The sequence below is a fragment of the Diadema antillarum genome, unplaced genomic scaffold, assembly GCF_040938485.1.
Source record: "Diadema antillarum isolate AM-2024a unplaced genomic scaffold, OU_Dant_1.0 scf00000166, whole genome shotgun sequence".
Classification (NCBI taxonomy): Eukaryota; Metazoa; Echinodermata; class Echinoidea; order Diadematoida; family Diadematidae; genus Diadema; species Diadema antillarum.
In genome coordinates, this window is record NW_027271055.1 from 1173873 (window position 1) to 1199458 (window position 25586).

Below are 25586 nucleotides of genomic sequence, written 5' to 3' on the forward strand. Positions count from 1 at the left end.
GGGCTTACCGACACGGTAGGCTCTGTCAATTTCATTCTTCTGTAGGGTGATACCTATAAGCTTACTTTTAGCGAAATCCAACACCAGATCATCGATATGCTCATCCTTGGTTTCAGGAATACCAATAATGCGTGAAGAGTTACGTCTGGAATACTGCTTCAAGTCCTCTAGGTCTTTAGCGGTAGTTTTGGCGTGTTCCAGCAACTTCCATAATAGATTTTAAAAAATCACATACATACACATAATGTACTCTGTGTGTATGTGTGTGTGTGTGTGTGTGTGTGTGTGTGTGTGAGTGTGTGTGTATAATGTTTGACCATTAGGGAGGTGAGACGAGTTACTTCTAGCTTGTGTCAGATCACAATCATAGTCATTTACAAGTAAATGAGCAACAAGTAAATGAACATTCACACACTCGTGCATATTATGCATCTCATCATTTGATTTATTTTCTCTTTTCTGCCATTAAAATAGTGATGTCCAGTGGCGGATGCAGGGGGCGCTTCCTCTTTATTTATGTATTTTTTTTAAAATTTTGATTTGATTTGATTTGATTTATTGGTTTCTGTATCATCATTGTACATATACACATTCATGTACAAACATAAATATGATAATATATATAAGCGTTTTCTTGTTCATTGCCTGTGTACAGTGTACAGCAAAAGTACAACAAAACATACTACAATGAATAATACAGAGGGGCTACAGCATAAGCGTAGCTTGATTCGCGTGCAGCCCCCATAGCATAACATAATATTATAATGTACATCGAAACGAACTAATTGATATAGTTCGGAACGGAACGGACTAATTGATATAGTTCGGAACGAACTAATTGATAATTATAGTTCGGAATTTAAAGAGTAAAAAAAGTGCTGGTTATGACAATATTGATAATGTTCTTTTAAAACTGAATATCATAGAGTTTGTTGTTGACCCTTTGGTTCATGTGTTTAATTTGTCTTTAAGTAATGGCGTTGTCCCCGAGGCTATGAAAGTATCTAAGGTTATTCCAATTTTTAAGAAAGGGGATAGGGAAGACATCAGTAATTATAGACCAATATCTTTGTTATTCACTATCTCTAAATTACTGGAAAAAGTTGTACATTTTAGACTTTTGGATTTTCTTAATAAGCATAACATTATTTCTAATAATCAGTTTGGTTTCCGGCAAGAACACAACACATCTCATGTAGTCCTTACTTTCTTAGATAAAGTCTCCAAAGCTATCGATAAATTTCATCATACTATAGGTGTGTTCCTGGATTCTCCAAGGCCTTCGATACCATTGACCACAAAATACTCCTTTATAAATCATCCCATTATGGTATTCGAGGCATGGCCTTGGAGTGGTTCAGGAGCTACCTTACTAATCGCAAACAATTTGTTTATATTAATGGTCATAAATCTGTTATGCATGATATCACTTGTGGTGTACCGCAAGGAAGTTTACTTTGTCCACTTTTATTTGTTCTTTACATCAATGATATTGAACATTCATCAAATATTCTTTCCTTTCTATTATTTGCTGATGATACCAATGTGTTCTTTTCTAGTTCTGATCCTGTGTTATTGATTGATACTATGAATATCGAGATAAAAAAGTTACTTTACTGGACTAGAGCCAACAAATTATCAGTTAATTTTCAAAAAACTAATTGTATGCTTTTTAGTAATTCTTTGGAAAAGTTATCTCAGAACATTTATTTGGATAATGTAGTTGTAGAAGAAGTTTCTTCAATTCGATTTTTAGGTTTGATCCTTGATAATAAGCTCACCTGGAATTTGCATATTGATTCAATTTGCCGTACAATTTCTAGAAATGTCGGCGTAATCAATAAAGTTAAATTTCATTTCCCCAAAAATGTTTTATTAATGTTATATTCATCTTTAATTTTACCCTATCTGAACTATGGCATTCTCGCCCGGGGCAACACTTACTCCTCATATCTAGAAAGAATATTATTATTGCAGAAAAAAGCTCTTCGTATGTTTGTAGAGAGTCGTGGAGATGTCATACAAGCGATTTGTTTTATCAAAATAATATTTTAAAAATTAAGGATTTGTCTTGTTTAAATTTAGGTCAGTTTATGTACAAACTGATAAATAATTCCCTTCCTTTTGCGTTTGATTCCATGTTTATTCAAAATAAAACTGTACATTCATACCCCACGAGACAAATCAATGAATTCCATTTACCACTCTCTAGGACGATTTTTGCAAAGTCTATATTCTCCTTCGCTGGACCTAAATTTTGGGACTCCCTTGACAGCAGCATAAAAGAATCTCTAAGTTTAAACACTTTTACTTTGAAATTAAAGAAAATGTTTATCAATTCTTATATCACTGGGGATTTGCATTTCGAAAGTTGCTAAATGATTTCTTTGCTGGTAATGTCTTTACTTTGTTTAATCTATTTCATAACTGTTATATATATTACTTATAGATAGTCCACTTTTTGGTAAGACCAAAGTCTCATGTGCCCTGGCATTGACCCTTGAACTCTTCCTCCTTTGCCCTTTTCTCTCTCTTCCTCTGTCTTCCTGTCCCCCTCTGGCCTTTGACCTCCTATTCTTTCTTTCCACGCGTATGTAAGAGAGCAGCTTTGTTTTTGTCTGTGTGTGCGTTTTGTGTGCGTACTTGTTTTATTTTCTGTTTCCCGAGGACTATGTCAAAGTGTCTTGTTGCATTATTACTATAATTTTCACGACTCACGAGGGGAATGCATTCTACAAGCTTGGCTTTTTAGCAGTCCCCTCCATTTCCGACCTTTTCTTTCTTATGATTCAGTCACATTTTGCCCATGTATTTTTTCAACTAGTATGTTTATTGAGTCATGTAAACAAATGACGTGTATCTAAATTTCATTTGGAAATGTAACAGCTACATTGTACTTAACTTGTTTATATGAAATTGTCATATTATATGTTTTGGCCGGAAATGAAATAAAAATGAAATGAATGAAATTAAAGGAGAATAGGAGGGAGGGATGACTTGCATAGAGACAGGATAGTTGAAAGGAGAAGGGGAAGGGAGAGGTTTGTCTGCTTTCACTAAAGGTTTATACAAAATAAAATAAAATCACCTGTATCACTGATTAGCAAGACATGACAAAATATTTCTTCAACGAGGTACAGGTGGACAGTTGATACAGGTCATGGTCGGTTACATAATCATTATTACATAATAGATTAATTGTGTCGATATTTGTACGAAAGAATTTTGTGTATATAACAATGACAATGGAATTACTGATATTCAGATAACAACATCGTTTTTACAGCCTTCCTAAAAGAATACGTGGACTTTAAACTTCGAATTTCAGAAGGAAGAGAATTCCAAACATCGGGTCCGGTGTGTCTGACAGATTTCAGAGCCATCACTGTTTTGGGATTATACAAGTGAAACTTATCAGATTGTCTTGTTGGATAAGAATGTATTTCCTTATTTAATTGAAATAATGAGTAAAAAGAAGATGGCAACTGACCATTATGTAAACGAAACATAAAGAGTGAGTTTTGAAAAAAAAAAGTCATTTACCTTAAAGGGGATGGCTAGTAACTGATCAGTGGGAATCAGTGGGAATGCTGGAGGATGATTGTTCCAATCCTTGTGGGATTCATCTAAGAGTACACTATATATCTATTCTTGTGTGAAAATTATTTGCTTCAGAATGGTCTCATATTCAAGTAATGTGCAGATTAATGTTTCCAGGTAAGCGTCCCTGGTCAGTGACGGGGCATTAATCTGCACATTACTTGTTATGAGACCGTTCTGAAGCAAATAATTTTCACACAACAGTAGATATATAATGTACTCTTAAATAAATCCCACAAGGATTGGAACAATCATCCCTCAGCATTCCCACTGATTCCCACTGATCGGTTACTAGCCATCCCCTTTAAGTGTTCTTAATTCTGCGAATAAAGGATCTGAATTGTCTCGATAACCTGAGTTGGTGCATATACGTATTGCTTTCTTTTGCAAAAGTAATATGCTATCAATGTGGCTTTTTGAAGTTGCCCATACAATGTTGCAATAAGAAATAATATCAATGAATTATATAACATAAACAAAATATTCTGAGGGACATAATACTTTAACTTTTGAAGCATACCAACATTACGAGATACTTTATCAAAGATATATTGTACATGAACATTCCATTTCATATTTTCATTTATATATATTCCGAGGAATTTAATACTCTCTTTTTGTTCCAATAATACACCATCCACCATAATATTTAAATGTTGCATTTCATTGTTGTGCTTCTTGTTATAGAAATACATAAAATGTGTCTCTTTCAGATTAAGTGATAATCTATTACTCTTAAACCACATAATTTCGGTAATTCAGTGTTAAGAGTTCTTAGGAGCGAATGAAAATCAGAATTAGAACAAAATACATTGGTGTCATCAGCAAACATAATATATTGCAGTGACTTAGATAGTTTGAAATATCATTTACATACACTAGAAATAACAACGGTCCCAATATGGATCCTTGTGGGACTCCACATTGTATAGGTACAATGTAATACTTCAGAGTTAACAGATTCATATAGTACACATATTGCTTTCTATTTAACAAGTAATCTTTAAACCATTCAAGTGGAATGCCACGAACACCATAGGACTGCAATTTACGTATGAGGATAGTGTGGTCAAGAGTGTCGAATGCCTTGCTTAGGTCCATGAAAACACCGATGACATGTTTTTGTTCAGTTAAGGCAGTCGACACTCTATCGTAAAAACAAAAGAAACAAAAAGTTTGTATCTTGTATGTTTAATTTTGTAAAGGCTCCTTGTCCCATTCGGAATTCCGGGATTCGCCCCTGATGCCAGTACATTTCAGATGTTGCTAACAATAGTGAATAGTGAATTTCTATATACGTTGACGATTCTTTAACCCGCAGCCATACTCCAACTCACATCCGATTTTCAACTGACTTAATGACAGTGGGGTGAATAAAATTGTCCTCTTCAGTTTCAGTTTCAGTTTCAGTAAGCTTTATTTCTCCACTTGTACATAACAGAAGATAAGTATGACAATATCGAACGTATTATTCACAAGTCATGAAAATATAAACAAAATTTCACATTTACAGATATACATGTAATCATGTGAAATTATACATAGATACCATATCAGATCTTTAAGTGTACAGGTGGAGGAGACCGTTATCAATAAGCAAAACGCTTGACTTGGACAACGGCCTCTGAACTCTTGAATTATAGGACGAACTCGAATGCAAACATCATGGAGTTTGAGTAAGTTATGTTTAACTCGACTCAGATTAACCTTTATTACGATGCACCAATCAGCAATGCAACTCTTAAAGTACATAGGAGACTTAAGATTACTGCTTTAAAAAAACCCGCAGCTTCAGAAAATGCTTATGAGAAAGTCACTTCTATTCTTAATTGCAATTAAATATCAATAATCTTTGCCTCCCCAGATAAGGCAGCTGCAATTCCCACTTCTTGTATTAAAAAAAGTATAATACATGTATACAAAATGACTTTACTGACCAGTATGATAACAAAATAACAACCAAACTAGCATTAATGTTTCTATTCTTCGAGATAAACACAATGCCCATCAGGTATGTATAGACGGTATACAAGCGATTTGCATAGTGTACTGGTAGGCCCTGTCCTTCGTTTTCGTTGTTGTTAGTGTTGTTGTTGTTGCTGCAGCTGCTGTTGTTGTTATCTAGAGTTGTTGTTGAGTGTTGTTATTTAGTGTTGCTGTTGCTGTTGTTGTTGCTGCTGCTGCCGTTGCTGTTCTTGTTTAGTGTTGTTACTTAGTGTTGTTGTTGTTGTTGTTTTCTCTTGCAAAATCTGGTGAGTCTATCATCCTTCATAATCACTACAGAAGAATACTACCATACTTTCTCAGAGGCTATAGTTGATTTTTTAAAATGAAGGTCTACTTATATATTATTATTAAGGTGGATCAACAAGTGTCATGTGCGTAAGTGCAAGGATGTTCTATAATGTGTTTTGAAGTGCAGTGTTTATATCATTAACAAACTGCGAATATGAATTTCTTGAAAGCTAAATTCTTGCACACATGAAAAAGAGTACTGACTTAGTGCACCAACCCTATGAGGTACAATTAAAACAAGAATAACCTGTCAAGTTTCTTTACATCCGATAGAGTTACTCACTTCGTTTTTATACTATATACAGGGCTGGATCCAGGAATTCCGAAAAAAGGGGCGCCTTTACAAAATTAAAGGGGGAGCGCAAGCATCCCTCCCCCAATGTGTTTCTTTTTTTTATCTTGTTTTTAAAATGGATAGTAAATGCAGCGCGCCCGGTGCGCTACCCCTGGATCCGCCACTGATATTTACCATGACTATATATATCTATATATTGTTTATGGATAATGTATAAATTATATATATATCATATAAAATACGAACATTACACAATGTTAAAATCTATCACGTGGCTCTGCAATCCAGTTATCAACTTATAACTTCATTAATAAATTCATTAGTAGACCGTGTTATTAAGATGTCCGTATTTATGGTATAAAGGAAGTACGTACCGGTATTTCAAAATTATGCCATCCCGCAGAACATGGACCATATTTCGGAAAAAAAAGCACACCAGCTGAAAATTACTTCTCAACGTCTCAAAAAATACAATACAATATTAATATGAAGATTGATAAGGTGAAGCAGTCGATAAAATCTTAGAACTTATTTTCCATGACAGAATGAAAAAAGGAGGAAATTCATACAAATAAACGAATATGTAACTTGCATTGACTAATACGAATTAGATTATTATTTTATAAGTTCAGATCAAACAGTAACGTGTTGTTGTTTGTGGAGTGTGTAAAGTACAATGACCGCAATTCTCCTCGCAGGAGAGTTATACACCGTGTACACTGAAGAGTGGAATCGGCACTCAACACAACGAAACAAAGACACACATCACAGACTTGATTTAATGTCCCTAGCGCCGGTTGCTACAATGTATACATTAATGTATGACACAATGAAGAGAATGCTTTGTACTGCGCGTATAGATTACGAAGTTTGTATGTAGCTTTTCAGATTTAGTCACCAAACGGAATATATACACGCGATTCTTGCTTTCTTACCATAAGATAACATTTGGGTGTAAACGATAATAAAACATATACCGAAATGTATTTTTCATATTCATGATTTATTAAACGCTGGAAACAACAGTGTGATATAGCCTGCGGTAATTTATTCAAGATGGTCTAGACAACATAATATGCCAACTGGGTATGGAATACACGTGTGAATCCCTCTGCGTAAAATGGGCTACAGGCGACTTCCGATTACGGCGGAAAATTTAAACTGGAAAATGCGTTACCAAAATGTTTGTTATTTACCTTGCAGAAGATGTCCATTGTCGAGAAAAGCAAATCTACTCATGGTTTCTTTTTAAATGTCCTTATTGGAGGTTGCAAGCACCCCAACTTCCTCTACAAATGTAAAACTACCAACAATAACGATTAAAGTTTGTTGTTGGTTCCGGCAAGTTTAAAGTAAGCCGTAAAATTATGATCATTCCCGCGGGGAGAATAATAAAAGATGATTACTTGTAGGAAAAAAAAAAAGAATCATCATAATAATTGGAAGTAGCCCTTTCGACCCTCAGAATGAAAGAAGAGGGAAATGCAATTACCGGTATAAGGCTTTTGTGCTGTTTAAAAGGATTTTTAGTGATGTATATACGATTAGCATGATTAGAGGAGTGACTACAATAAATATGTACTCTATATGCACAACATGGTAATAATACACGATCTGCTTGCCAACACTTCAACCGACCAAAAAAAAAAAAATATTCGTTTTATTGGGCTAGAAGCCTCTAAATTTTGCAGTACAACCAGGATCACAGGCAAGCAGTGCGAGCTTTTTCAGACCCACCTTTGGATGCACTACCAGATTCACCTTTGGATCCACTGCCAGATCCACCTTTGGATGCACTGCCAGATCCACCTTTGGATGCACTACCAGATTCACCTTTGGATGCACTGCCAGATTCACCTTTGGATGCACTGCCAGATTCACCTTTGGATGCACTGCCAGATTCACCTTTGGATGCACTGATAGATTCACCTTTGGATGCACTGCCAGATTCACCTTTGGATGCACTGCCAGATTCACCTTTGGATGCACTGCCAGATTCACCTTTGGATCCACTGCCAGATCCACCTTTGGATCCAATGCCAGATTCACCTTTGGATGCACTGCCAGATTCACCTTTGGAACCACTGCCAGATCCACCTTTGGATGCACTGCCATATCCACCTTTGGATCCACTGCCAGATCCACCTTTGGATCCACTGCCAGATCCACCTTTGGATCTACTGCCAGATTCACCTTTGGATCCACTGCCAGATCCACCTTTGGATGCACTGCCAGATTCACCTTTGGATCCACTGCCAGATTCACCTTTGGATGCACTGCCAGATTCACCATTGGACCCACTGTCAGATTCACTATTGGACCCACTGTCAGATTCACCTTTGGATCCACTGCCAGATCCACCTTTGGATCCACTGCCAGATCCACCTTTGGATCCACTGCCAGATCCACCTTTGGATCTACTGCCAGATTCACCTTTGGATCCACTGCCAGATCCACCTTTGGATGCACTGCCAGATTCACCTTTGGATGCACTGCCAGATTCACCTTTGGATCCACTGCCAGATCCACCTTTGGATGCACTGCCAGATTCACCACTGGACCCACTGTCAGATTCACTATTGGACCCACTGTCAGATTCACTATTGGATCCACTGTCAGATCCACCTTTGGATCCAATGCCAGATTCACCTTTGGATGCACTGCCAGATTCACCTTTGGATGCACTGCCAGATTCACCTTTGGATCCACTGCCAGATTCACCTTTGGATGCACTGCCCGATTCACCTTTGGATGCACTGCCAGATTCACCTTTGGAGGCACTGCCAGATTCACCTTTGGATGCACTGCCAGATTCACCTTTGGAGGCACTGCCAGATTCACGGACCCACTGTCAGATTCACTTTGGATCCACTGCCAAATTCACCTTTGGATCCACTGCCAGATTCACCTTTGGATGCACTGCCAGATTCACCTTTGGATCCACTGTCAGATGCAGTGTTATGTGTCATGGTAAGAGTCATGAAATGTAGGGCGTCATTAACCTTCCTTACGGCAAGACCTCTCTTCATACCTCGCCGGATGTCATGCAGGTCTAGGAAAGGACGACAAATGGATAGATTTGTTATTTGAATCACAATCATGTAAATGAAAATAAGTCATCATGTCTCGAATAAAAGATTTATGAAGATGAAAAAATGCAGAGCTTTCAAGAAGATGAGTCTTTACGAGTTACTTTCGAGACAAACAATTGCAAAAACAAACAAAAGTAATAGCAAAAAAAAAATAGCATCGAAAGAGCCTAAAAATCGAAGCATGTTACACAGTCAACTATCCATGCGATATTACAAAGAAAACACTTGTCTATATGCCATTCGAATATGCGAGGATGAATATAATTTCCGTCTCTTTCATCATCGAGAGATCCCCCACTAATTATCAAAGGTACGTTGTTTCTCTCAGCACAAATGAGCGAAACAAAGAACCATCCCCATATACTGATGTTATCATTACACCTGAATGCACTGTTTTCCAAAATATAGTAATTGCAATCAAGTCTATAGCAAGATTGGTTGAATCAAACAAAACACTTAATATACAAACAAACAAACAATAAAGAATGGGAGAATGCTCTTAAAAGTGCCGGGAACAATCACTGACAGCAATAAACCAATCATGATATTAAACTAAGGTGTTTTTTTTTGCATGTATGTGAATTTGAACATGATCATCATAGTTAAGTCTATAGTAAATAATAGTTTCAGCCAAATCTCCCCTTTCCCCATTCCATGTAGTAGGACCAGGATTAATTGACATATTCGTTTTGGGCTTATAAGAATAGGAGTATAAATACGCGCTCTTACCATGAGATTTGCCCACAAAGAGACTGCTCATCGGAACACTGTTGCCTTTAGGAGGATTCCCACATCGCCATTCACCTTCACTACCAAAGTCCCCCCAGGTCCATGATATCTGATCCGACGGCCAGCAACAAGTGCAGTGCAGCCAGATGAGGTCGTCATTTCCGCACTCTCGTCTCACTGCATTCACTATGTCGAGGACGTAAGACTGGTTGACAGGGATCGGCAAGGTTTTCCCTTCTGTGCACATCACTTCGGATCGTTTTTTCTTGTCGCAGGTGATATCGATGGCGTCTACAATAAAGACAGATGACCCCAAGGTGAAAAAAAAAAATTGAAATTGAAATCATATTGAAATCGAAAATTGAAAAATAGACTTAGCAGGGCATAAGCAGTCCTTAGTCAGCAAGAATCTTCATTCTTAATGAAGGAGACAGACATAATAATAAGAAGAACCCCTATTTTGTTTTTGCTGGCGACCCTAAGATGATGATGCATTGTATATCCAACATGTCACCTGAAAAAATAGACCACACTCGTTCGCTTATCATGTGCTCATGTGGTACAATGTATTCAGAAAGGGAAATAGCACTGTCAACGCCTATTAAAACATAATTGACCCTTCATTTAAATGTCGGATGAAAAATGAATTGAATATTCAGTATCGTGATAACGCAGTGCATGCTTGTTCAATGTATTTCAATTGTTCTTTTACACTGTATTAACAAGTACTCTAAATATCAATCAAAGATTTTGAAGTCCGTGTGCAAGGCTTTTTATTCAGCTTCTTTTTGTGTGTGTTTGTTTCGTATTACTCACACTGAATATATAATTTACTGAACGAAAAGTACAGACTGGGAAATAATTATATTTACAGTGCACGCGGAACTGGAACGCGGTAACCAGACAGAGATGAAACATCAGGGAAGCATTTAACGAAGCATTTTGTCAGACATAGTTGTCGGACAAATTTGCTCTCAGTCAATAAGATGCAAGGATTTCGGTAGCTTAACAGGTCGTCAGGAAACTATCCGACCAAAACGCTTCATGAAATGCCCCCCCCCCCCCCCACTTATAGATTGACAGCATCTGCACTCAGTGTTCCCTATACCACAAGTATTATAGGCCTATATACCTCTCTCCTGAGTGAGAGTCTGAACCACAGGCATCCACTCAGTCGTCGACCCGGAGTGAGTACTTGGCCGGATCCCATCGGTAGTAGTGGTTTCAAGAGCAACTCTCGTAGTGGAGGTTACATGAGGATCATCTGTCTGTGTAGGGGAAGAGGTTCTCCTTTCATCTGTGATCCCAAGTGACCAAACGCTAGTAAATTCTGTCAATTTGTTTTTCGGTGTACCTGCGTAGAAAAAAAAGGAAATTATATTCATCACTTAGGGTCTACATAGCGGCCGGTTTCAACTATTCACTATCGCATTCATCTGTATCATTCTTTTTAAATGATAGATTGCAAGGTATTATGTGATAGGTTCCATCTTTGCTATTCATGCATGACTGCAAAAACATCGGTGTTAGATTTAACATCATGGATGTTAAATATAACACCTATCAAATGTTGATAGAGAACCACACTGAAAGGTGTACATGAAAGTATGTTGTGATGGTGTTGAAAGGTGTTTACCCTGCCAACAAGAAGAATTTTTATGGTGAATCTGAATTTGACACTGTAATCGAGTGATATATTTGACACTGTGCTGATGTTAATTCCAAAATGACACCGTATGCCTGGTGTGATGTTTTTGATATTGCTGGTGTAAATGTCAATGGTATTACACCCGCCCAGTGTCAATGGGAGACCACACCAACTGGTTTTACTGTGGTGTAAATGTGCTCACACGTTGTTGCTTTTTTCTGTAAATAAAGTTTTTTATCAAAAAAAGTTCTTGGTCGTCTAGTTAAAGTTCAAAATCAGCAAGAAGAACAGTAACCAAGTAACCAGTACAAACAAACCAAAAAAAAAAACTAAAAAAAAAAAACAGTCCTATATTTTGGAGTGACAACCGGAGGTGTTTATCTAACACCACAAAATGAGCACCGGAAATTTAACACTAGCTCAGTGTTTCATATTTAACACCAGACTTTTTGCAGTGATGTTTTAGGACACAATGTGGAAAAAGCGAATTATAATGTAAATATATATCCATGTATCATCATGTACCTTGAAATTCTGGTATCAATGTGGCATGATAATTATATGATATATAGAGCAAAAACAAAACAAAAACAACAACAACAACCCACACACACATGCAGAAACAAAACATTGACTACCCTCATGGGCATGTGCATGAGAAAATATCTCCCGATCATAATCGAGAGCTATACAGGGAAATTCTTTGAACATCGGTGCCAACAGAAAACATGACATGGGGAATTATACAAACTAGAAATGTCGCCACGGCGACTGGTATGCCTCCGCCATAATGCATGGTTCTCCTAATAGGTCTATAGTACAATGTCTTGACAATGTGTGATGACAGTTTCACACAAGTGGCAAAATATTAAAATGATAGGTTTGCCACAAATGTGCTGAATGTTCACTTTCCTAGAACTAGGTTCAATTGGATGAATGATTAAAACGTCACATTGCAGGTATTTGGGGAACTGATGAATTTACTTGACTTTTGACCCTTTTATAAGTTTATGCATTAAGTAATTTTCAAGGTATTGAGAAAAAGTGTAATTTCAGTATCAAATGGTAAAATAGTATTATGTAAACCTGGCCTTTGACCTTTGACCTCACAGTTCCAAAGAGAATCACTGTTTGGTAGAACATGCATAAATATGTAAGTTTCATGATGATACCTTGAGTTACTTTCGAGATATGGAGGAAAAAGTGCAATTTAGCACTTTCACTTGACCTTTGACCTTTTGGCGAGAAACTTCCCACAGAATATATATTGGGTAATACATGCATACATCAAGTTTTAAAAAAAAAATCCTTCAGGCTTTGCATGAATATAAGGAAAGTAGTGATTTTTGAGGAGTTGACCTTGACCTTTGACCCATGACCCCCAACTTCCCTAGATAATCACTGCCCATCGGTACATGCATATATACTAAGTTCCATGAAGATACCTTGAACCACTTGCGAGATATAGCGAAAAACATGAAATTACAACCTTTTTTTCACAAAATAACCTGTGATCTTTGACCTTTGACCCCGTGACCCTAAAATCCAAACAAAGTACATGTATTATCCCCCCAGGATATACCCTTATACCAAGTTTGATGTAAAACCACCACATGGTTCTTGAGATATCGACAAAAACAAAACGGGACGGACGTACGGACGGACGGACGTACGGACGGACGGACGACCCGAAAACATAATGCCTCCGGCCACTTCGTTGGCGGAGGCATAAAAAGAAAAACATAATTATGGCATACATGCAACCTTACCTATGATTATGATTAAACATGTTTAATGGCTTAATGCCAAGCCCATTGTACAATCAAGAGGGAAATGCGAAATTTCCTAATAGACGATTATTGTCTCGAAAGTTGAATTCTGCTATGAATGCTGGCAGATTGCATTTCTTCTCAATGTATTTGTAGTAAATCTTGAAGAAGATGACTATTCATGTTTTTTTTTCCTTAAGCCTCTTGTATGACGAGACTTGGTAGGTAAAAATAATGAATGATTCAGACAAAAACAACATCGGCCACCTATCCCAAAATGTAAGGAAAGAGTTTCGTTTATTCTTACCAAATTCACAGACGTCCCCGGTAAACCCCTCAGTACAGTGGCACTTGAAATTAGTCTTGGTTTCCTCACATACGCCATTCTGGCATGGCTCTTGCCAGCAATCTGTTTGATGAAAATTTTAATTAATTACCTTTTCAAGTATTTAGCCATAAATATATTGACTTGCACCATCCATGTTACATGCAGGCATTGTTTAAAAATTGTAAGTAAAGTACCACGATTGTGTGAATCATCTGATATTATCCCATTTTGACACTTGTAAATAATTAAACATTCTGTCACTTAAAGAAACATTAACTTAAGAATGAAATGTTAACGATAGATTCTAGCTCTCTATATTATCTCATATGTTTGTCATCCAAATCGATAATCGCGTCATTCAAGGGCTTGAAAAAAGGAGTGTCATGAAGTTGGTATTAGAATCAAATTCATTTATTGGATCATTCAATTTCGTATTCAGTAGGTATACGATTTTAGCATTTACATGATACAATGCAAATTGAAGTTCAAATTAGTCCTAATGCGAGGTAGAGCGTTTTTGAGCAATCACATCTGCACTTCTGAGTAAGTTAATTGAATGATAGCGTTGACCATTGTCCAGCTGTTGAAAGGACCAGCATAATATAACCACGGACGAATGGAGAGCACATTAACTCAACACGCAGCACGCACGGCGTAACGTCAACGCTATCAACCCGGAAAAGTGTGTTCATTGGTCGAGCCACGCCCACACCTAACAATTACCTAACACTCGATATGCGTCGACAGCCAGGAAAGGTCATTTCATTTCATTTCATTTCATGTACTTCACTTCTAATACAATAATTGGGTAAATAGTCATCTCAATACACATAATAAGTATGTAATCAATACAAAATAGTAATCAATGAAAATGCTAAGATATTAAAATACAAAATCAAAATTTACGGTTAAATCTTCTCAAACGAACTCTCCTCATGAAGACTGTAAATCATCGCCTATCTTCGTGTCAAACCACCTACTTCCCATAAAGGAAAATGCAAAATCATATATACAGTATATAATTGCCCTAAATGACAAAACCAACAAAACGTTGCACCCCTCGATTTTACGTGAGGACTCAAAATAGGTGAAATGGGTCTACTTAGTCAATCTTTAGTTTTTGATATTTTTGAAGCAGCACTGCTTCTTGTACATTATCCTAAAGTTTTGGATGATAAAACAAATAGGAAATTGTTTTGCTTTTTTATTTAGTTTTTTTTCTTTTGTAGGAAAGTGTGATTAGGTTTGTCTCATAGAGGCCCGTTTTCATTGCTTCAAATCCTTTACACACTCTTCAATTTCAACTCTAAATTTTGAAAGCATGACGCTTCTCGTCTAAAAGTTGGTAATAGCCATGAATAGAATGTGCTGATAATATAGGGTTTGCGCGATTTCAGCTTTATCTGATAATCCCTTCACTGTGGTTGCCTTGAAGTTTTACACCCTTTTTTTTGAGGGGGGTCTCCTTCATTGTGCAGATCACAGCTCGGGGAGATTAAACAATATAGACTCTAAACTGCAGAGCCCCTTTTCTCAGTAAACATTTTTCCAGAAGGTGTACTTTCTTTCCATTATTTAAAGGGGATGGCTAGTAACTGATCAGTGGGAATCAGTGGGAATGCTGGAGGATGATTGTTCCAATCCTTGTGGGATTCATTTAAGAGTACATTATATATCTATTGTTGTGTGAAAATTATTTGCTTCAGAATGGTCTCATATTCAGGTAATGTGCAGTGCCTGGTCAGTGACGGGGCATTAATCTGCACATTACTTGAATATGAGACCGTTCTGAAGCAAGTAATTTTCACACAACAGTAGATATATAATGTACTCTTAAATGAATCCCACTAGGATTGGAACAATCATCCCTCAGCATTCCCACTGATTCCCACTGATCGGTTACTAGCCATCCCCTTTAAATACGTTAAGAAAGTCCATTTGTATTGAGTTGTAGATCATTTTCGATCTAGTTCAATTCAGTTCACTTCAATTCAATTTTACAGCTTAGAGTCTGCCCTAATCGAAAATCTGTGTCTGGCAACATTTCTGGTGGTTTTGTGATGCAGGGTCACACATGATTGACCTTGCAGTCACGTGCGTACATTAGTCATTCGATCTGATCACTGGCTCAATGAAAAAAAAAAAATAACGCTGTGAAGTTAATCATTCAGTTTCATACCTCGTTGAAAGCAGTAGGCATTTGAATCTTTCATATTGACATGCCCGTCGAGAGCATCAAAATTAGTCGGAATACGAGGAATCGTCCTTGGAGTATTCAAATTAGTATGTAAGCCTTTGAGTTCGGGAAAAAATTATTCAACTTATATAGTAGGTACTAATTCTGTACTTTAATGACATTCAACTGCATGAATGTCGGAAATGACACTATCAAATATCAAGCTTTATCATAGCAATTTAGTGTTGTTAAAGCTGCAAGAAAAAGAAAAGAAATGCACGCTGCAACGTATATAATAGGATTAATTTGACATGTGTGCTTTACTGACATACTAGAAATTATATGTCAGAAATGAGAATATTAAATGACATATTTTGTTGTAGAAAATTTATGTTCTTAAGGTCGCAAGGATGTAATAAACTGTACGCTTCTCTGTCCACAAATTGCAACATTCGTAACGGTCTGTATCAGTTGCTATATCTCCTTCTTCTACACCAACTTGTAATCCCGGAGGAACGCTAAGGGTACAGGTGTATATCCTTGTCATCGTGTTTATTAATCTTTTGTACATTGCACCCTTTCGCCGATAAAACAAATGCATTCATTTATCTATTTCATCTGTTTATTTTAACATATTTATACAGGATGAAACAATCACGTAAAAGCTGTTTCACATCCAAGTCCTGTATGGACATTCCAGTTTCGTGCGCAGGGGATTACTGGAAGAAAGACAACAACAACAACAACAACAACAACAAAATAAAACATGTTTCAAACAGATTTGAATTGAAAGGGCTGCCAGATTGAAACACAAACACATAATTCTTTAAAATTTACCGAGTTTTGGACTACTAATATACACATTATTCAAAATAAATATTAAGAAAAGGGTGGTAACTACACACAAACAAGACTCAAATACACCGCCGTTTTCAGCAACCCCATCGCTACAGCACACTCAGTCACGCACACCCACACACACACACACTCACAATGCACATTCGAGCAACATCACAGTACACAGCAGTACGACACAAGCAACATGACAAGAAAAACAAGGAAAAGTAGAAATTACGCGGTGCGTAATATATGTCCCCGCCGGAAGTAGCATTTTGTAGCAAAATGTACAATATAGGTCAAAAATCAAGGTCAAAGGTCAAAGAAGTCAAAGGTCAAAATGCTGTGGAGAAGTTTTGAAGCCCTCACCTAGTGCCATCACATAAAGCAAACGGAATCGAAATCGGGTTAGAAATGGCGAAGGAGTAGCATTTTGTAACCAATGTACAATATAGGTCAAAATTCAAGGTCAAAGGTCAAAGAAGTCAAAGGTCAAAAATCTGTGTAGAAGTTTTGAAGCCCTCACCTAGTGCCATCACATAAAGCAAACGGAATCGAAATTGGGTTAGAAATGGCGAAGGAGTAGCATTTTGTTGCAAAATGTAGAATACAGGTCAAAAATCAAGGTCAAAGGTCAAAGAAGTCAAAGGTCAAAATTCTGTGTAGAAGTTTTGAAGCCCTCACCTAGTGCCATCACATAAAGCAAGCGGAATCGAAATCGGACCAGAAATGGCGAAGGAGTAGCATTTTGTAGCAAAATCTTCAATACAGGTCAAAAAATCAAAAAGGTCAAGGTCAAAGGTCAAACTTCTGTGTAGAAGTTTCGAAGCCCTCAACTAGTGCCATCACATAAAGCAAACGGAATCGAAATCGGGTAAGAAATGGCGGAGTAGCATTTTGTAGCAAAATGTACAATATAGATCAAAAAGGTCAAAGGTCAAAGAAGTCAAAGGTCAAAATTCTGTGGAGAAGTTTTGAAGCCCTCACCTAGTGCCATCACATAAAGCAAACGGAATCGAAATCGGGTTAAAAATGGCAAAGGAGTAGCATTTTGTAGCAAAATGTACAATATAGGTCAAAGGTCAAGGTCAAAGGTCACAACTGAAATTCTGTGTAGAAGTTTCAAAGCTCCCATGTAGTGCTATCATATAAAGCAAACAGAATCAAAATTGGCTCATAAATGACAGAGAAGTAGCAAATTGAAGATTTTGATCACACACGGACACACACACGTACGGAGCCCGTTTCATAGTCCCCTGCTCGAACTCGTTCGGCGGGGACAAAAAACTCATACAATCAAATTCGATATAGACATAAACAACATAAAAACAATATGAATAGGCAGTGGGGTCTGTACATGTATATAAAAACACCGAATAACTAAAAACTGAAATTTCACAATATGTATATGTCTTTAAAAAGGGTATGATCGTTTATAAAACTTTTAAAAATAAAGAGCGTGGGTGCATTTTACAATTCAGTAGGAAGAGAGTTCCAAGCAATGGAGTGCGAGTATATGAAAGATTGCATGAATATTTCGTTGATTGGCTTCGGTTATACTACCAAAGAGTTTTCATTCCTTGTGTTTAAACCATGCCTATATCATAATACATTCTCTACTTAGTTGCAAAGCCTAACTGGTCTTTTACCATGAATGCATTGTTACAAGAGCATAAAGAAATTAACTCCTTTGGGTTTCCATAGGCTTTGTCATTTTGAATGCTTATTAAAGCGATGCAGTAATGCTGATTTCACAAAAACCAAACTGTTTAGAAACTATACATGCAGCTCTTGGTTTGTTTTGTTTTTTCCAACTTTTATTTTTATGCGGCGTACAGATTCGCGGATTTTTACAGAGCAGTTTTCCCATACAGAGCACGTATATAGACTTATACGGTTGAATGGTAGGCCTTTAGACTTGTAAAAAAATGTTGGATAAACGAGTATCAAGGGTGCTACTAAGTCGTTGCATAGAAAACACTTCATATGCTGAACTTTTGCACAGCTGTTTTACATGATCATCCCAAGTCAAATGACTGCCTACAGTATATTGACTCCCAAATATCTTCCACAGTCGAATTGTTATCTTTAAGTGTTATACCATGAAGATTCACATTTAGATAAAATGCGTGAAGTTTGGAACGTGAGGATACAACCATTATCATTCGTTTTATCAGCATTAATTTTCAGTCTGTCATTCATATACCAGTTCATCAATACAGGCTTGAAGCCTTAAACGGATGGTGTAGTAATGGTTAAGGTGAGGATTAAGCTTGAAACTTTTTGCAAGATACTTAGAAACCATTTTACAGATGTTAAAGGGGAAATCCAGTCCAAAATTAGTTAGTCTGATAAAAAAGAGTAAAATCTTACGAGTTCAACGATAAAAATTTGACTGAAATCAGATGAAAAATAAGAAAGTTATGAAATTTGAAGTTTTTTCTAATTTCTGCAAAACAATTCTTGTACAGTGGATATGAATATGCAAATGAGTGAGCTGACCACGTCATAACCTCACAATTTTCGATTGATTATGTACAACAAATGGCGAAAATTCAATGTTTCTGTCATTGAAGTCTGAAACATAATGTTATTCCTGGTTGAATAACTTATCAGAAAAGTGATCAGTTAGATATGTCAGGATTTGAGCCTCGGGCATAACTGCGTTTGAATGAAAAGCTGGAAATTTCATAATCTTATATACAAACGATATGGCAAGTTTTGAGGGGATGACGAGCTCACTTTGCCATTTGCATATTCATATTGACCGTTCAAGAACTGTTTTCTCGAAAATTAGCGAAACTTCAGAATGTCATAACTATCTTATTTTTCACCCGATATCGATCAAAATTTTACCGCTGAACTCGTAATATTGTACTCTTTGTTTTTAAGCTAACTTAAATTTGGACTGGATTTCCTCTTTAAAGAGCATACAATTCTTAGAGGAATTCAAAGTTTATTTGATAAAAATCGGTTTTTAAATGGCTTAGATATCCAAAAACAAAGTAAAACAAAATAATCAATCCCAATAAAAGGTGGATCCCACCTTTTATTAGGATCACTTTGTTTTGGATATCTCAGCCATTTCAAAACTGATTTTCATCAAATAACCTTCAGATTCCTCTTAGAATTACATGTATATAAACTCTTTCATATTTCATAAGAAATTTCTCAAAATCTCATAAAATCATTTTCAAAAATCATTGGAAACCAGAAGCGCTATCTCAACCGAAACTGTACCGTCCCTTTAATTCGACATCATTCACATTTTTCCCACAACTATGTAAGATTCGAGATTGCAACGTCGTCAGCGTACATATTGCAGGTACCTGAATTAACACTCTGAGTGATGTCATTAATAAAAAGTCTAAAAAAAAGTACGGGTCTCACATTGTGCAATTCTTATAGCTACTTTACTTGGTTGTGATCATTTTCCATTTAGACATACTGCTTGTTTCCTTCCACTAAGATAACTCTTAAACCAACACAATTCAGTGTCATACATCCCATGGTATTGTAACTTTAAAAGTAATAGTCCATGTGATATTGCACGAAATCATTTGGATGTATCTAGGAAACATAAAATACTGTCACTACTTTACGAGCATTAATGCTTCAAGTCAGTCATCAATTACTCTGTGCAAAAATAGTTGAATGATATTGTGAAAATGCTTACTAAAATAGGAACGAGATTATGATGGAGTAAGTAACAAATGAATTGCTTCTTGACTAATTTCTCAAATTATTTTGCAATGTGAGAGACAACCGAGATCGGTGTGTATTTGACAAAATCTCCTATCTCCATTCCATTTATAAATAAGGGTTAACATGGGCAAATTTCCAGGTTTCAAATACAAATCCACTCTTTACTGAAAGGTTGAAAATATCAGTCAAAGTCTTAGATGTGATATGTTGCCGCAATATTCAGAAGTTTGCAATCTATATCTAAAATATCTCAATTATTGTCTTTTTACAGTTTACTGAAAAGTCTCAAAACAGCATCTTCTTGGATATCAGAGAATTTAAATTCATAAAGACCCTTCACGTTTTTCCCACGTAATGGTACATGATCAAAAGAATTGGAGATCCTCTGCCCAACATTTACATTAAAAATCATTTAATTTATCAGAACTTATTTCAATTTGAACACTATAAACATACTTCGAATTACCCGTGGCTCTGTGTAATTCATTCAAAAGTTTCTTAGGGTTGTTTTTATACTGTTCAGAATCTGATGTTTAATACTCTGTATTTGATTTACGGATGGCACCAGTGACATATGTCTTTTGTTTCGATATTCATTCAAAGAGATAACACATTTAGCCTTAAGTTTCAGGTAATCTCGCTTATACATCATACCTACAATATCAGATGTTATCCATTGATGTATTCTTTATTCCAACATATTTAATCGATGCATGTTTATCACAAACTTTAAAAATGCATTTACCCTATTTTGCCATATATCATCATGAATAGATAAATAAAATAATTTCAGATGAAGGATTTTGATAACTTCAATCAGAGCATCGCAATTACGTATTATATCATTGACAAAATCACCACAATCAAATTCACTGTAATCTCTGAAATGGGCCAGTTTATGGCCTGAACTTCTAGTTGTACAGTTAACACAAGTGAATATTATGTGATGATCACTCTTAACGAGATCTGTGGGACATCATGGCTCTCTGCAAGGTATATGGTAGTAATTATGAGGTCAATACACGCTGTTAATAGAGGAAGCGGTAACGCGTGTTGGCTTGTGGACAAGTTGATGTAAAGAGAAGAGACATTGTAATGAATGGTTTTGTGTGTTATATCCACCACTATTATACTCAACATTAAAAGAAGTCACCTAAAATGATAAGCTCCTTGGTATCCATTACTAATTTCTATAACATATTGATACATATTTCAAAAAACTCATTATCACATATAGTAAGGGGGACGATATACAACTCACCAATAAATTTATGTCTTATACATTTCAATTCAATCAATACTGATTCAATATCATATTCCACAATAAATTCACTTCTATTGGTAGTAGTTAGAGAACTTCTTGCGTATACACAAACATCGCCTCATCTTTCACACATACGGTCCTTTTATTATATCATAACCTCTACCAGAACCTTATTATCTCCAGTTCGTTCATGGAGCCATGTTTCGGAAATACATAGAGTATCAAAGTTAAATGTTATCAAAACACATATTATAGGATTTCTTCTGTTCTGGGCAGAAGACTACATAAATTGATATGTGCTACTTTCAATCCGACATTTTCCAGTAATTGGGTCCTAATCAAATAATTTGCTTTAATCTCACAATCTAGGGCATTATTTTCATTAAACAGCTGGGACTTTTATCTGTTCTACCTGTTGTATTAGTAACCGCCACTCTATACACTCATGCTTTTCATAACATGAATGAAGTACAGTTTGCTTGGTGCTTTCTTCTTGGCCGATGATCTAAAACGGACAAAGTTTTGCTTGGTGGCCGTATTGCATATAACGGCTATACACTGAAGTTGCATACTATGTCGACATGATCTGTATACTTTTCCTAACAACACTTTACGCTAAGGAAGAAATGATGTATATCACAACACAACTTTATCAAAAATAAAAGAAAATTAGCATTTGTTGTAATTATGGGTTCTTTAAAGGATTGTGACGACTGGAGTGCGAATTTATGACGTTTATGACACCAATAACATGCACTCATTCACACATTAAGCATGTATAGAAAAGACAATGGAACGATAGCTTGCTTAAATTCTTACAAAAATGAATGAACGCAAATAATTGTTTTGATGACAATATCATGAGATAAAGTCCAATCAAACTGGTCAAAATCTAATTCGATTCCTGGAATAGTGGCATTACGCCGTCATAAAAAAAAAAAACCACCTCAGTCAAGTAAATGAGCGACCACTTCGTGAAGGGGGAAAATATATAGGCCCCTATATATATATATATATATATATATATATATATATATTTATTTATTTATTTATATATATATATATATATATACATATATATATATACACACATATATATATATATATATATATATATATATATATAATCATATATATTTACTCTTAGGACCCAATCCAAACAAAGCACTTTGTGGGAACAGTAAAGTCTCCGGTATGTTTTGATAATCTTTGACATACGATTACAGTATGCAATATCGCTATAACTTCCCATATAGTTGTTTCATTATTATGGCAGTGTTGATGTTTTTACATCGCCATTTCTTATTTTGATATGCGCGTTCCTTTTTCCTTTGCATACTTTGCATTATCAAATGTGTTACTGTGCCTGGCCAAAAAAGAAGAAGAAGAAGAAGAAGAAGAAGAAGAAGAAGAAGAAGAAGAACAATAAAATATGAAAAATATAGAGAGATGAAACCAAAGCAAAACAATTCGACCCAACATATAGCGATCTTAAACAACGACAATCTTACCTGGAATGCGACAAATCCAGTGTCCACCCTGAGCGCAGCTCTTTGGGGAGTAAGCCCACGGTATAAGCTTTGGGATGAGTTGAACTGGGGCGTTGTTGACTGTCTTAATCTTGCACTGTGCGTTCATTTTTATGGGGAAAGTGTAGTTCACATTGTACTTGTTCCTGCATACACCATGGGCTGCAAACGCAATGACAGAGTTTTTACGGCATGATACAGAAGTGGTTAAAGGAAACCAAAACCCAAAGAGAAAAGTGGATTGAGTAAAGCAGCAACATTAGTAGAACACATCAGTGAAAGTTTGAGGAAAATCGGACAATTGCTGCAAAAGTTATGAATTTTCAAAGTTTTGGTGTTGAAACCACTGGATGAGGAGACTACTAGAGGTTATGGCATCATGTGTGGACAACAATATAAAGAAAATATAAAGGGAATCCCACAAAAATTCACTTTTCTAGCATATTGAAAGAGCACTTGACTAACCACTTTCAGAAAGCAAGGGGAATAATTGCTACCCTTGACATATATGTCAGTATCAAGTTGATGGAATGTGTAATTTTCATGAAAAGTGAATATTTGTGGAATTCCCTTTATATTTTCTTCATATTGTTGTCCACACACACATACATCATAATCTCTAGTAGTTTCCTCATCCAGCGGTTCCAACACCAAAACTTTAAAAATTCATAACTTTTGCATCGATTGTCCGATTTTCCTCAAACTTTCATTGATGTGTTCTACTAATGTTGCTGCTTTCACACAATCCACATTTTTCTTTGGGTTTTGGTTTCCTTTAAGAATGGGAGAATAAATAACAAGGATGTCCAGGCTTTCAGATTTTAAAGAAGCTTTGCAATTTCAGGTATTACATGACAAGAATAATCACTGTTACACGATGATCTGAAATATCGGAAGAGTATTTTTGTATATGAAAAGTTTCTATATCCCAATGACCTAGGATGGGATTGTTAGTATTTTTTTTTTCATTTTCCCACTTTTCCAATCGCAACTGAACTCCACATTATATTTTTCAAAGGATTATACTACCACATATAGACAATATATCTCATCCATATTTTACACACACACACATGGGAAGCATAGTACATATTATGAGTATCATGTAAACGTACTGGTATGCTTTATGTAGTTACGACTTGGACAGATATAGTATGATTATGAAATTATTACAATATATATATATATATTTATCTATTTATCTTTCTATCTATTTATTAAGTCTTCTTTAAAAGCAGGGTAGTCTCATTCAGTGCCACAAAGGCCTGCTTTGCAAGGGAGCCCTGCGTTGATATACAATACATTACATGTGCACACAATAAAAAACAAGAGCAAAACGAACATACTATTATGATACAGCTAAAGAACAATCGGTGTGAAAGAGCATAAAGCACATAAGAAAGAACATAAAACGAGCGGAGAAAATAGATATCTGAATTATATGAAAATAATATTAAAAGATGTTTATCACTCTTTGAATTCCCTTTTGGAGGACGTGAAAGGAAAGAAAGTAATCAACATGGCTACAGAGATTAAAGCAATAATATAATGTGGATACTTAAAAGAGCAGTATCTTGTATTTAGAAAATATCTAAAAAATACATTCATAGAATAATACACTTCAAACGCGAGAAACAGATTGAGAAATGAAATGCAGACATTTACTCACACTCATGGACAAAATGTATTAATATACATTACAAACGACACGAACCTATCCAAAAGGCTTAATGTTTATCTTTCGTTGCGATGCACTTAGCGAAAATGACAAATGTCACCAATATAACATTTAAAGAAAATCCAAAGGGTTGCACAAAAGATACATAAATCATATATACATACATCAAGTTAAACGTTACTTGAATGAATCTGCAGTAAAACGAGCATGTAAAGAAGGCAATTATGCACGACAACGCTATAACAAAACTAAACAAAAAAAATAGATCGACTAACTATGAACAACGGAAAGAGGAGAACAAAATCAATTTGGGGAATTAAGCAAAAGAGACTAATGAAACGCTACTCCTCTGTGACTCTTTGTCTCTCGATTTCTCTTTCTATCATGAAATACCTTTCGCTGTTTCCTCTTTTCTCTATGTCTTGGTTCTGTCTCATCTGCTCGTGTTTTCCTATTATAGTCTGTATCAAAACTTGAATCATTCTCGAGCAGACGCCGTCACTTGCGCTTCCACTCTATCGCCGGCTCCATCTTTTAATTCTTTGTGTGCCATAAAATCCCATTTGTGTTACACTCCATATTATTCTGAAACGCATGAGCACGGCAGTTATGTTCTGCAGAAAGCGCTGTATATTTCATGA